We start from the raw sequence: 13,247 nt of genomic DNA, 5'->3' as shown, positions 1-13,247 counted from the left end.
TCTTCAGAACTGTCAACGTCAGGAAGACAAAGAAGGACCAAGAAGTATTCTAGCATAAAGGGAACGAAAGGAACATGACAGGGCCATATGTGACCATGGATCCGGGATCAGAAACCTGATTGCTTTAAATAGCATTTGGGGTGGGGTGCAATTGAGAGATTTGAGTGTGGACTAGACTGATAATAGCACTGTGTCAACATTAAATATTCAGAATGTGGTAATTGCATGTACCTATACAGAGAATGCCCTTGCTCTTAGGTGATACTTGCCAAGGTTTTTAGGAGTAAAAAGGTGTGATGTCTACAATTTGCTCTCAAATGATTTAGCGAAAAAATAATGTATGTTTATATTATATTATATATTGTACCTATTACATGATATACAGCGTATATCATAAAGAGAGGGAGAAAGCAAATATGGCAAAATTTGAACAATTTGAAGAATCTGGGTGAAAGGTAAAAAATGCATTTATGGTGCTATTCTTCCAATGTTTCTGTCGCTTAAGATTTTCAAAGGGAAAAGTTGAAACATTTTTGAAAGCACCAAATGGACGAATGGATAAAGATCATGTGGCCTATACATAAACGGCACACAGCATCGTGCCTACAGATAACAATCTTGTATAACAAGCTTAAAAATCTGTTAAGGGGCTAGATCTCATTTCCCAGTATTCTGACCTCCATAAAAAAAAATAAATTTTTTTTTTTTTCTTCATCCAACCTACCACAAACCAACCCACAGAGAATCCTTTTGTGTTTCCACCTGGCTTCCTTGGAATATAAGCTCTTTAAGGGATACAAAAGCCCTCCTGTCTCTGATGAGTCCTTTTGGTGTTTGTCAGTGCGTGGTTAGACATTTCACATTTCACAGTGGGCTGAGTTGGGAATTTATATGCTATTATATACCAAGTTATTTACATTAGGTTAAATGCATGTATTTTAATGTATTGCTTCACTTATTCACACACACACACACACACACACACACACACACACAGAGTTGCCCCGTTGTATTTGTCCCCGTTGACACTGATCTCATCTGTGAACTCGATGCCTCACCGGCCCTGTCGGTCCACCTCGCCTTTCATGGGCCAAGTCACACTTTGACCAGAAGGTCAGACCTCCTTGGCCTCTCTGAACCCTCCCTTAGGAGGTCAGTAAGAACTCCACAGACACCTGGCTCCCTCAGTAGGTCTGATCCACACCGTTGACTGGTTGAGGCAAGCAGCAGAGACACTGCCAGGTGACCAGCAAGGATGTGATGGAGCCAGCCTTTTGTTCTCCCCTCCGCAGCCCCGGTGGGTGGAGGAGGCGGCTGTCAGAACAGCTCACCCAGCTCACACACACCAAGGGAGAGCCGCGCTAAATAATTAACTCAACCCCAACCCCGATTGTACTTACGACTTCTCATCAGAACACAGCAGAAAACAAATCCTAACCCTTGGCACCAAAACCTATAAACCCAAAGCCTTTTTACAGAAGGCTCCTAGCAGGAAGAAAACGCTGTTCCAAAAAAAAAATGCACATCAAAGCATTAGGTGCTAAAGACATTGAAACTACAAAACAAAGAGAAAAAGTTCTGGCTGAATTGCCCTGATTACTTTTCAGCAAATCTAGCCTTATCTCTTCTTTCCCAGAAATAACTGCTACCCTGAATCCCTGAATTTGGCATTCGTCATTTCCAAGCACCTTTCATATGATTGCCATACAGGAACATATTCATAATAAATAGATGGCATTGTTTGCAGGTTTCATTAGGCACGTATCTTTCTGCAATTTGCTTTTTATCCCATATTATGCTTTTAAGATCTTACCTTGATACTTAGAGTTCCAATTCATTGATCTTAACTTCACTATAATATTTCATGGAATGACTTTATCCCAATTTATTTACCCATCACCTTGTTGCTGGACCTTCTGTGTGTTTCCATATTTTATTATTTCATATCTCCCGGCTGTGGACATTCCCATCGGTGTCTCCCTGCACACGCGGAGGGGCTCCTCCAGGCTACTGTGGGATTTCTGGGTCACAGGGATACACATCCTCATCTTTATTAGATCTTGCCAAATTTACTTTCTAAAGTGGTTGCTGCACATTGTGGCCCCCACAGGTACTCTGAGTGTTCCCACACTTGCACATTTCAATATGACTTTGTTCCAAGTTGTTAGCCCCCATAAAACTCTTCATGAACAACTTTAATACATGGGGGAAAAAACTGTATAAACTTATGACTTAAAATAGCATAGCTTTTATCCCTTATCCTATGTACACCTAATTATATTTGCATTTTATATAAAAAGCACTTCCTCTGAGATAGAATAACAGCCTTGTAACACATATGTCAAAATAGTAATAATAATGATGATTTAAAAATAAATACTAACATACTGAGTATTGACTATGGTGTCAGGAACTTTCTGCAATCACTCTGATATCTAAATCTGATTATGATTCCAAAGTTGCAAAGGAGCTAATAGAGCTTAAAGCAGATAAGCTAATTGCCCGGGGCCACATGGCTAGGAATTGGTGAGCTCAGGATTTGGACTGTCTCCCAAATAAGCTGTGTGCTTTTGGAAAATTGACTTAGTTACCCTGTCTCCATTTCTTCACTGGCAAAAAGGTGGAAAGTAATCGGACCTGTCTCATAAAGAACTGTTGCTAGGATGCAAGTAGACAGAATAGTACTGAGCACACGGTAGGCACTTAGTAATTAGTAGCCATCATGATGTTTCTGCTTAGCAGTTCTATCATTTAAGAATATTATAAATCAAGACAATATTAAAAGGAAAAGCTAACATGAGAGATATTTGTTATCACAACTGTCCTGCTCTGATTCAGATAATTCTGGCCTCTCGACATCTCAATATTTCTTCATCTGCATGACCGAGCTCATGTTGGGGCTGGCTTGTCATCATAGTCATGGTTATTCAAAATACCAGTATCGCTTTCCCCTTGACTCTAACACCAGGTTCAATCCTTTGAAATCCACAGGAGCAAGTGATGCAATTGAAGTGTCTATGCAATTTAAATGAGGGGGAAATAACTGAAATTATAATTGCATCTGCCTCCAGAGGTAAAAGAGAAAGAGGTTTTGCCTTATCGATAATCTTAAGTCATAACAAGAAACATTTTGTTGCTGTCCTCTAAAGAACCAGCCATTCGGGGCGCCTGGGTGGCTCAGTTCGTTGGGCAATTTCAGCTCAGGTCATGATCTCAGGGTTGTGGGATTGAGCCCTGCGTCCACTCTGCTCTGAGTGTGGGGCCTGCTTGAGACTCTCTCTCTCCCTCTGCCCCTCCCTATTCACGTTCTCTCTCTTTCTCAATAAACAAACAAAAAACCCAAAAACCAAAAAAACCAAATATTCTACATGGCCCAAATATTAAAATCACAGAATTTCAGGTCTAGAAGAGCTTCACAGATGGTACAGTAAAATGATTCCAAAGTGTCTTTCAAATAAGTTTGGGAAATACTGTCCACCACATGCCGTTCTTGGAGATCTGCCACATACTCAGGCACCTTAAAGGCTCTGAGAAGTCCCATAGTCATAATTTAAATGTCTGTTTAATTTGCTTAGCACCTCATGTCCCTGAATAATTAGATTATAAGCATGCTGTAATTATTAAGACCCCTGTGCCCATCCCTGGGAACCAATACCCCACAGACCTCATTCCCCTGAGGGGTCATCGATCTAAAGAAACCTACTTCATGCCATGAGAACAGTGAGGCCCAGAGGCAAGGGGCCTGACGGAGACAGGGTTCTCTGATACAGAGTTTAGTGCCTTCTCCATCATCCCACAGATTGCCCTTTCTGGAAAATAAGAGCTACCTCCCTACCCTCCCTCATCCCCCTGCTCAGAGAAAACAAGTCACATTTTCCTGCAGAACTCAGCATCCATGACTGGGGACAACTGTCTTCTGTCTCCTCGTCCTCATTGTGATATTATAGTCACCATCTACTGAGTACCTACTAAGCACTGAACTAAATGACTTAAATCACTTCTTTCTCACAACCTAGACATTATTGTCCCCATTTTATAGCTGGACTAATTGAGGTTCAATGAGAAAACTAGCAGAGCTGGCATCTGCCTCTTTGAAAGCCCTGCTCCTTCTATGAACAGTGGTAAACCGACTGAGCCTGTTCATTAGTGATGGCTACGAAGGCTTGCAACGTACTCCAGAAAAGGCAAAGCACTTTATAGTCTTCTATTAGCTACTCTGCCAAGCAAGGAGAACATCATCTAAATTTATAGGTGAGCTAAAGGTCCAGAGAGAGTAAGTCAGTTCCACGGTTTCAGAAAAGGAAAAGGCACCACCTGGTTCTGGTTCAAGATTCTACTTTTCCAGTATGGCAGGGGGTATCTAAGCTATATTATTGTCACCCTCTTGGCCAGGCCTTCGTCTCACGTCATGGAAGCAGCTTGAGTTTGGTGTTAGGTCTAGACCCGCATCCTGTCGCCACCATGTCCTAGCAGCGTTCCCTTGGGTAACTTCTGACACCTCTTTGAGACTCAGCTTCCACATCTGCAAGAGGATCACCTAGCACAATCCTTGGCATGTAGTTGGCCTTCAGGAAATGGTAGTTGTTTCTCCTTTTGGATACCTGGTGATTCTTGCCTCATTGTATCATCCTCATGTTATTGCTTGCCAGCCCCATAGATGCCACTGGTACCCCCGTGTGTGTGTGTGTGTGTGTGTGTGTGTGTGTGTGTGTGTGTGTGAGAGAGAGATGATGGGGATGTTTCCCCATCACTGTCAATGAGACCAACTACAGGATGGGGCACTCCACCACCTCTGCCCCCAGTGACTCCAGTATGGGGCACTCCACCACCTCTGCCCCCAGTGACTCCAGTGACCTGGGAAACATTATTACTCAGAAACTCCAGTGACCCTGCCTGGGGATGTGCCCCGCTCCAGCGGGAGGGCATCCGTTATCAGAAAATCCTAGCTGGACTTGCAGCTCTGCACCTGCAGAAGGACAACGGGCTATCAACTACCATCCAAAGGTCGAAGGAAAGCTCAGTGGTTGTCAAGTGCTGATCCTGTTTCTCTGTGAGTCGCCTGCCCAGAATTTTCAAAAAATCTGCTTGCTCTCATCTTTCAAGCTTATCCAAATGATGAATGCCACAATGTCTGACTAGTTTCATCTGCTCTTGATTCACTCAGCTGGAAGCTTGGCACAAATCCAATCACGTGTGTCATTTCTGTGTCTTTGGGTGAGGCTTCACTCAACTTCGGGTTTTTTCATTTCATTAGTTGGGTCATCCCCAAGGTTTGCCTGGGGGCTTTGTTGTATCTTTCTTTTTTTTTTTAATTTTTTATTGTTATGTTAACCACCATACATTACATCATTACTTCTTGATGTAGTGTTCCATGATTCATTGTTTGTGCATAACACCCAGTGCTCCATGTAGAACGTGCCCTCCTTAATACCCATCACCAGGCTAACCCATCCCCCCACCCCCTCCCCTCTAGAACCCTCAGTTTGTTTTTCAGAGTCCATCGTCTCTCATGGTTCGTCTCCCCCTCCAAATTACTCCCCTTCATTCTTCCCCTCCTGCTATCTTCTTCTTTTTCTTTTATCTTAACATATCTTGCATTATTTGTTTCAGAAGTACAGATCTGTGATTCAACAGTCTTGCACAATTCACAGCTCTCACCATAGCACATACCCTCCCCAATGTCTGTCACCCAGCCACTCCATCCCTCCCACCCCCCACCACTCAGCAACACTCAGTTTGTTTCCTGAGATTAAGAATTCCTCATATCAGTGAGGTCATATGATACATGTCTTTCTCTGATTGACTTATTTCACTCAGCATAACACCCTCCAGTTCCATCCACATCGTTGCAAATGGCAAGATCTCATTCCTTTTGATGGCTGCATAATATTCCATTGTGTACATATACCACCTCTTCTTTATCCCTTCATCTGTCGATGGACATCTTGGCTCTTTCCACAGTTTGGCTATTGTGGACATTGCTGCTATAAACATTGGGGTGCATGTACCCCTTCGGATCCCTACATTTGTATCTTTGTGGTAAATACCCAGTAGTGCAATTGCTGAATCGTATGGTAGTTCTATTTTCAACTGTTTGAGGAACCTCCATACTATTTTCCAGAGTGGTTGTACCAGCTCGCATTCCCACCAACAGTGTAGGAGGGTTCCCCTTTCTCCACATCCCCGCCAGCATCTGTCATTTCCTGACTTGTTAATTTTAGCCATTCTGACGGGTGTGAGCTGGTATCTCATGGAGGTTTTGATTTGGATTTCCCTGATGCCGAGCGATGTTGAGCACTTTTTCATGTGCCTGTTGGCCATTTGGATGTCTTCTTTGGAGAAATGTCTGTTCATGTCTTCTGCCCATTTCTTGATTGGATTCTTTGTTCTTTGGGTGTTGAGTTGGATAAGTTCTTTATAGATTTTGGATACTAGCCCTTTATCTGAGATGTCATTTGCAAATATTTTCTCCCATTCTGTCGGTTGTCTTTTGGTTTTGTGGACTGCTTCTTTCACTGTGCAAAAGCTTTTTATCTTGATGAAATCCCAATAGTTCATTTTTGCCCTGGCTTCCCTTGCTTTTGGCGATGTTTCTAGGAAGAAGTTTCTGTGGCTGAGGTCGAAGAGGTTGCTCCCTGTGTTCTCCTTTAGGATTTTGATGGACTCCTGTCTCACGTTTAGGTCATTCAACCATTTGGAGTCTATTTTTGTGTGTGGTGTAAGGAAATGGTCCAGTTTCATTCTTCTGCACGTGGCTGTCCAATTTTCCCAACACATTTGTTGAAGAGACTGTTTTTTTTCCATTGGACATTCTTTCCTGCTTTGTCAAAGATGAGTTGACCGTAGAGTTGGGGGTCCATTTCTGGGCTCTCGATTCTGTTCCACTGATCTATGTGTCTGTTTTTGTGCAAGTACCATACTGTCTAGATGATGACAGCTTTGTAATAGAGCTGGAAGTCCGGAATTGTGATGCCGCCAGCTTTGCTTTTCTTTTTCAACGTTCCACTGGCTATTCGGGGTCTCTTCTGGTTCCATACAAATTTTAGGATTATTTGCTCATTTCTTTGAAAGAAGTGGATGGTATTTTGATGGGGATTGCAATGAATGTGTAGATTGCTCTAGGTAGCATTGACATCTTCACAATGTTTGTTCTTCCAATCAATGAGCATGGAACGTTTTTCCATTTCTTGGTGTCTTCTTCAATTTCTTTCATGAGTATTTTATAGTTTTCTGAGTACAGATCCTTTGCCTCTTTGGTTAGATTTATTCCTAGGTATCTAATGGTTTTGGGTGCAATTGTAAATGGGAACAACTCCTTGATTTCTCTCTCTTCTGTCTTGTTGGTGTATAGGAATGCCACTGATTTCTGTGCATTGATTTTATAGCCTGCTACTTGACTGAATTCCTGTATGAGTTCTAGCAGTTTTGGGGTGGAGTCTTTTGGGTTTTCCACATACAGTATCATATCATATGCAAAGAGTGAGAGTTTGACTTCCTCTTTGCCAATTTGGATGCCTTTGATTTCTTTTTGTTGTCTGATTGCTGTGGCTAGGACTTCTAATACTATGTTGAATAGCAGTGGTGAGAGTGGACATCCCTGCCATGTTCCTGACCTTAGGGGAAAAGCTCTCAGCTTTTCCCCATTGAGAATGATATTGGCTGTAGGTTTTTCATAGATGGCTTTTATGATATTGAGGTATGTGCCCTCTATCCCTATACTCTGAAGAGTTTTGATCAAGAAAGGATGCTGTACTTTGTCAAATGCTTTTTCTGCATCTATTGAGAGGATCCTATGATTCTTGTTCTTTCTTTTGTTAATGTATTGTATCACGTTGATTGATTTGTGGATGTTGAACCAGCCTTGCAGCCCAGGGATAAATCCCACTTGGTCATGGTGAATAATCCTTTTAATGTACTGTTGGATCCTCTTGGCTAGTATTTTGGTGAGAATTTTTGCATCCATGTTCATCAAGGATATTGGTCTGTAATTCTCCTTTTCGATGGGGTCTTTGTCTGGTTTTGGGGTCAAGGTAATGCTGGCCTCATAAAATGAGTTTGGAAGTTTTCCTTCCATTTCTACTTTTTGGAACAGTTTCAGGAGAAGAGGTATGAATTCTTCTTTAAATGCCTGATGGAATTCCCCTGGGAAGCCATCTGGCCCTGGGCTTTTGTTTCTTGGGAGATTTTTGATGACTGCTTCAATTTCCTTAGTGGCTATAGGTCTGTTCAGGTTTTCTATTTCTTCCTGGTTCAATTTTGGTAGTTGATACATCTCTAGGAATGCACCCATTTCTTCCAGGTTATCTAATTTGCTGGCATAGAGTTGCTCATAATATGTTCTTATAATTGTTTGTATGTCTTTGGTGTTGGTTGTGATCTCTCCTCTTTCACTCATGATTTTGTAGATTTGGGTCATTTCTCTTTTCTTTTGGATCAGTCTGGCCAGGGGTTTATCAATCTTGTGAATTCTTTCAAAGAACCAGCTCCTAGTTTCGTTGATCTGTTCTACTGTTCTTTTGGTTTCTACTTCATTGATTTCTGCTCTGATCTTTATGATTTCTCTTCTCCTGCTGGGTTTAGGCTTTCTTTGCTGCTCTTTCTCCAGCTCCTTTAGGTGTAGGGTTAGGTTGTGTATTTGAAGCCTTTTTTGTTTCTTAAGAAAGGCTTGTATTGCTATATACTTTCCTCTCAGGACTGCCTTTGCTGTATCCCAAAGATTTTGAACAGTTGTGTTTTCATTTTCATTGGTTTCCATGAATTTTTTTAATTCTTCTTTAATTTCCTGGTTGACCCATTCATTCTTTAGTAGGATGCTCTTTAGCCTCCATGTATTTGAGTTCTTTCCAACTTTCCTCTTGTGATTGAGTTCTAGTTTCAAAGCATTGTGGTCTGAAAATATGCAGGGAATAATCCCAATCTTTTGGTACCAGTTGAGACCTGATTTGTGACCTAGGATGTGATCAATTCTGGAGAATGTTCCATGGGCACTAGAGAAGAATGTGTATTCCATTGCTTTGGGATGGAATGTTCTGAATATGTCTGTGAAGTCCTTTTGGTCCAGTGTGTCATTTAAAGTCTTTATTTCCTTGTTGATCTTTTGCTTAGATGATCTGTCCATTTCAGTCAGGGGGGTGTTAAAGTCCCCCGATATTATTGTATGGTTGTCAATGTGTTTCTTCGCTTTTGTTATTAATTGCCTTATATAATTGGCTCCTCCCATGTTCGGGGCATAGATATTTACAATTGTTAGATCTTCTTGTCGGATAGACCCTTTAAGTAGGATATAGTGTCCTTCCTCATCTCTTATTACAGTCTTTGGCTTAAAATCCAATTTGTCTGATATAAGGATTGCCACCCCAGCTTTCTTTTGGTGTCCATTAGCATGGTAAATGGTTTTCCACCCCCTCACTTTCAATGTGGGGGTGTCTTTGGGCCTAAAAGGAGTCTCTTGCAGACAGCATATGGATGGGTCTTGTGTTTTAATCCAATCTGATAGCCTGTGTCTTTTGATGGGGGCATTTAGCCCATTTACATTCAGGGTAACTATTGAAAGGTATGAATTTAGTGCCATTGTATTGCCTGTAAGCTGACTGTTACTGTATATTGTCTCTGTTCCTTTCTGATCTGTGCTGCTTTTTGTCTCTTTCTTTGCTTAGAGGACCCCTTTCAATATTTCTTGGAGGGCTGGTTTCGTGTTTGCAAATTCCTTTAGTTTTTATTTGTCCTGGAAGCTTTTTATCTCTCCTTCTATTTTCAATGATAGCTTAGCTGGATATAGTATTCTTGGCTGCATATTTTTCTCTTTTAGTGCTCTGAAGATATCATGCCAGTCCTTTCTGGCCTGCCAGGTCTCTGTGGATAGGTCTGTTGCCAATCTAATATTTCTACCATTGTAGGTTACATATCTCTTCTCCCAAGCTGCTTTCAGGATTTTCTCTTTGTCTCTGAGACTCGTAAGTTTTACTATTAGATGTCGGGGTGTTGACCTATTATTATTGATTTTGAGAGGGGTTCTCTGTGCCTCCTGGATTTTGATGCCTGTTTCCTTCCTCACATTAGGGAAGTTCTCTGCTATTATTTGCTCCAATATACCTTCTGCCCCTCTCTCTCTTTCTTCTTCTTCTGGGATCCCAATTATTCTAATGTTGTTTCATCTTATCGTATTGCTTCTCTCTCGATTTCTGCCCTCGTGGTCCTGTAGTTGTTTCTCTCCTTTTCTCAGCCTCTTTATTTTCCATCATTTGGTCTTCTATATCGCTGATTCTCTCTTCTGCCTCATTTATCCTAGCAGTTAGTGTCCCCGTTTTTGATTGCACCTCATCAATAGCCTTTTTGATTTCGACTTGGTTAGATTTTAGTTCTTTTATTTCTCCAGAAAGGGTTTCTCTAATAACTTCCACGCTTTTTTCAAGCCCAGCTAGTATCTTTAAAGTCATGATTCTGAACTCTAGGTCCGACATCGTACTAATGTCCATATTGAGTAGGTCCCTGGCTGACGGTACTACCTCTTGTTCTTTTTGCTTAGGTGATATTTTTCATCTTGTCATTTTGTCCAGAGGAGAATAGATGAATGAGAGAATAAAATGCTAGCAGGTTAACAACGTCCCCAGCAAATATACTCTATACAAATCAGAAAAGACCTGAAACCAGGGGAAAAGAAAGGGAAAGAAAGAAAAAAGGAAGAAAAAAAAAAAAAAGAAAAAGATTAAAAACAAAAACAGAACAATACAAAAAAAGTCGAATATGATCAAATATGATCAGGCTAGTGCATAGATCAGTGCCACACACTAGATTTTGGGCGTATTTTGGTCTGTTAGAAGAAAGTGCCTCCTAAAATTTTAAAGGAAGAAAGACTTATATATGTACAAAATAAGGGTTGATACAATGAAGGGCTGGAAGATGACTGTAAAGATGAAAATTATAAAAGATTTTATAAAAGGAATTGATACGATAAGAAGTTGTTTGAAAAAAGAAAGAAGAAGATTTAAAAAAAAAAAGGGAGAGAATGTGATCAGGCAGGAGACTAGAAGAAAGCCATACTCTAGTGATTTAGGGTATATTTTGATCTGTTAGAAGAAACTGTATCTCAAAATTTTAAAGAGAGAACAACTTATATATATATGCCAAAAATAAGGGTAACTACTATGAAGGGATAAAATACAACTCTAAAACTGAAAAATAAAAATTTTTTTTTTAAAAAGCGGATTGTTAAGATGTTGGTTAAAAAAGGGAAAAAGAAATTAAAAAAAAGTTAAAAAAATTAACTTCGAAAATCTAATGAATCATGGTAAAAAAAAGCCATGAATTCTATGTGCAGTATTCCCCTAGCGCTGGAGTTCTCCCATTCTCCTTGATCGGTAAACTTGGTCTTGGCTTGCTGGCTGTTCGCGCTGATCTTCTGGGGGAGGGGCCTGTTGCCGTGGTTCCCAAATGTCTTTGCCGGAGGCAGAATTGCCCCGCCCTTGTGAGTTCGGGCTAAGGAAGCTGCATCGGTTTGCTCTCAGGAGCTTTTGTTCCCTGCAAGCTCTCGGTACAGTTTGGAGGACCAGGGTGAAAATGGCGGCCTCCCAATCTCCGCCCCAGAGGAGGCAAGAACTCAGGGCTTCGCTCCTCAGTGCGCCCCCAGAGAAAAGTAGTCACTCCCGTGTCCCTGGTCTCCGTCCGCACTCCATGCTCACCCGGCCTGTGACCGAGCGTTTCTATCTCTGGCACCCGACCCCGTGTGGAGTCTCCAAACCCAGCAGATCCCTGCGGTGCGTTCCCGCACCGCTCCTCCCCGGGAAGGAAGAGGAGTCTCCCCGGATCTGCCGCCTGTTGGGTCCCTGCTGCAGGAGCAGTGGCCCGACTGGGTCGCGGATCACAGTTTATGGCCACCCCGAGCTGAGAGCCCGCGCCTCGGCTCCGTCTCTGCAGCCGGCTTCCCCGCTCCGATACCCGGGAGCTCAGCCGCACTCAGGCACCCCCGGTCTTTCTGTGACCCCGAGGGTCCTGAGATCACACTGTCCCGCGAGGGTTCCACCCCCCGCTTAGCCACTGGAGCGACGTCCCTCCGCGGAGCCGACTTCTAAAAGGTCCGATTTTGTGCTCCGCGGCTCTAGCACTTGCCAGAAGCGGCCGACGGAGGCCCCCTCCCCCGCCATCTATCCTCCCAAATATCGCCTCGGATTCACTTCTCCGCACGTCCTACCTTCTAGTAAGTGGTCGCTTCTCTGTTCAGAGAGTTGTTGCTACTCTCCTCTTCGATCTCCTGTTGGGTTCGTAGGTGTTCAGAATGGTTTGATCCCTAATTCAGCTGAATTCCTGAGACCAGACGAAATCCAGGTCTCCTACTCCTCCGCCATCTTGCTCCGCCTTGTTGTATCTTTCATGAGAATGGAAATGACATAGAGGAAAAGGGAAATATTTACTGGGGGACATCGATGGGTTTTGGGGCTAGGCTGTATTACAGTTCATTGGGGTGGGTCTTAGTATCCTAATTTTGCTCAGAAAAACCAAGTAAGGTACCTAAGCACACAGCTAGTAAGCAAGGATTTAACCCCAGGTCCACACGACACAAAGCACAAGCTCTTTGACCACGTGGCACAATCAGGATCAGAGAAAGTCAATTATGGATTGAGTTCCTACAATCTATGATGGTGATGATGACGAGGAGGGCGAGGAAGAAACAATAGAGTATAACCCCGTTAAATTGTGACCTATGTGGTTCAGTCCCAGAAAGGAGGCCCCTCAGAAGAAACACAATCTGCCACCAAAAAAAAATTTTATTATAATTCAAGGTTTTTACATAGATTTCTCTACAATCGTGAGGGAATTCACAATCAAGAGAGGAAGACAGATGTGAATTGGATTCAGCATCCTAAATGCTACCATGTCGGGCAGACAGGGACAGGCAAACAGAGAGTCTGGACAGTTCGGTCCCTTGTGGATGAAAGCAAGGGCTTGCCTCATCTACCCGACCTGCTCTCTACCATGCTCACCTCACCTGCTGCAAGTCTTTCTCTTGGTATCGCCTCAGAGTCCCAAGGTGGTTGCAGAAGTTCAAGGAGTACAGCATCCCCAGCAGGAAGGAAGGGGAGGAGCCTTCTTCCCATAGCAGTCAGGGAAGAAGATCTTTCTCAGAAACACCCAGCAGATTTTCCCTTATATTTCATTGGCCAGATGGGTTATCGGCCCATCCCTAGACCAGTGAGCTGGATGGCTTCCATTCAGCCCTCGGATCAACACTGTGCTCTAAAACATTCCATGTA

This window comes from Zalophus californianus, chromosome 8 (genome assembly GCF_009762305.2).
Source record: "Zalophus californianus isolate mZalCal1 chromosome 8, mZalCal1.pri.v2, whole genome shotgun sequence".
Taxonomy (NCBI): domain Eukaryota; kingdom Metazoa; phylum Chordata; class Mammalia; order Carnivora; family Otariidae; genus Zalophus; species Zalophus californianus.
The sequence above is the reverse complement of the archived record's forward strand: the minus strand, read 5'-3'. Positions refer to the sequence as shown.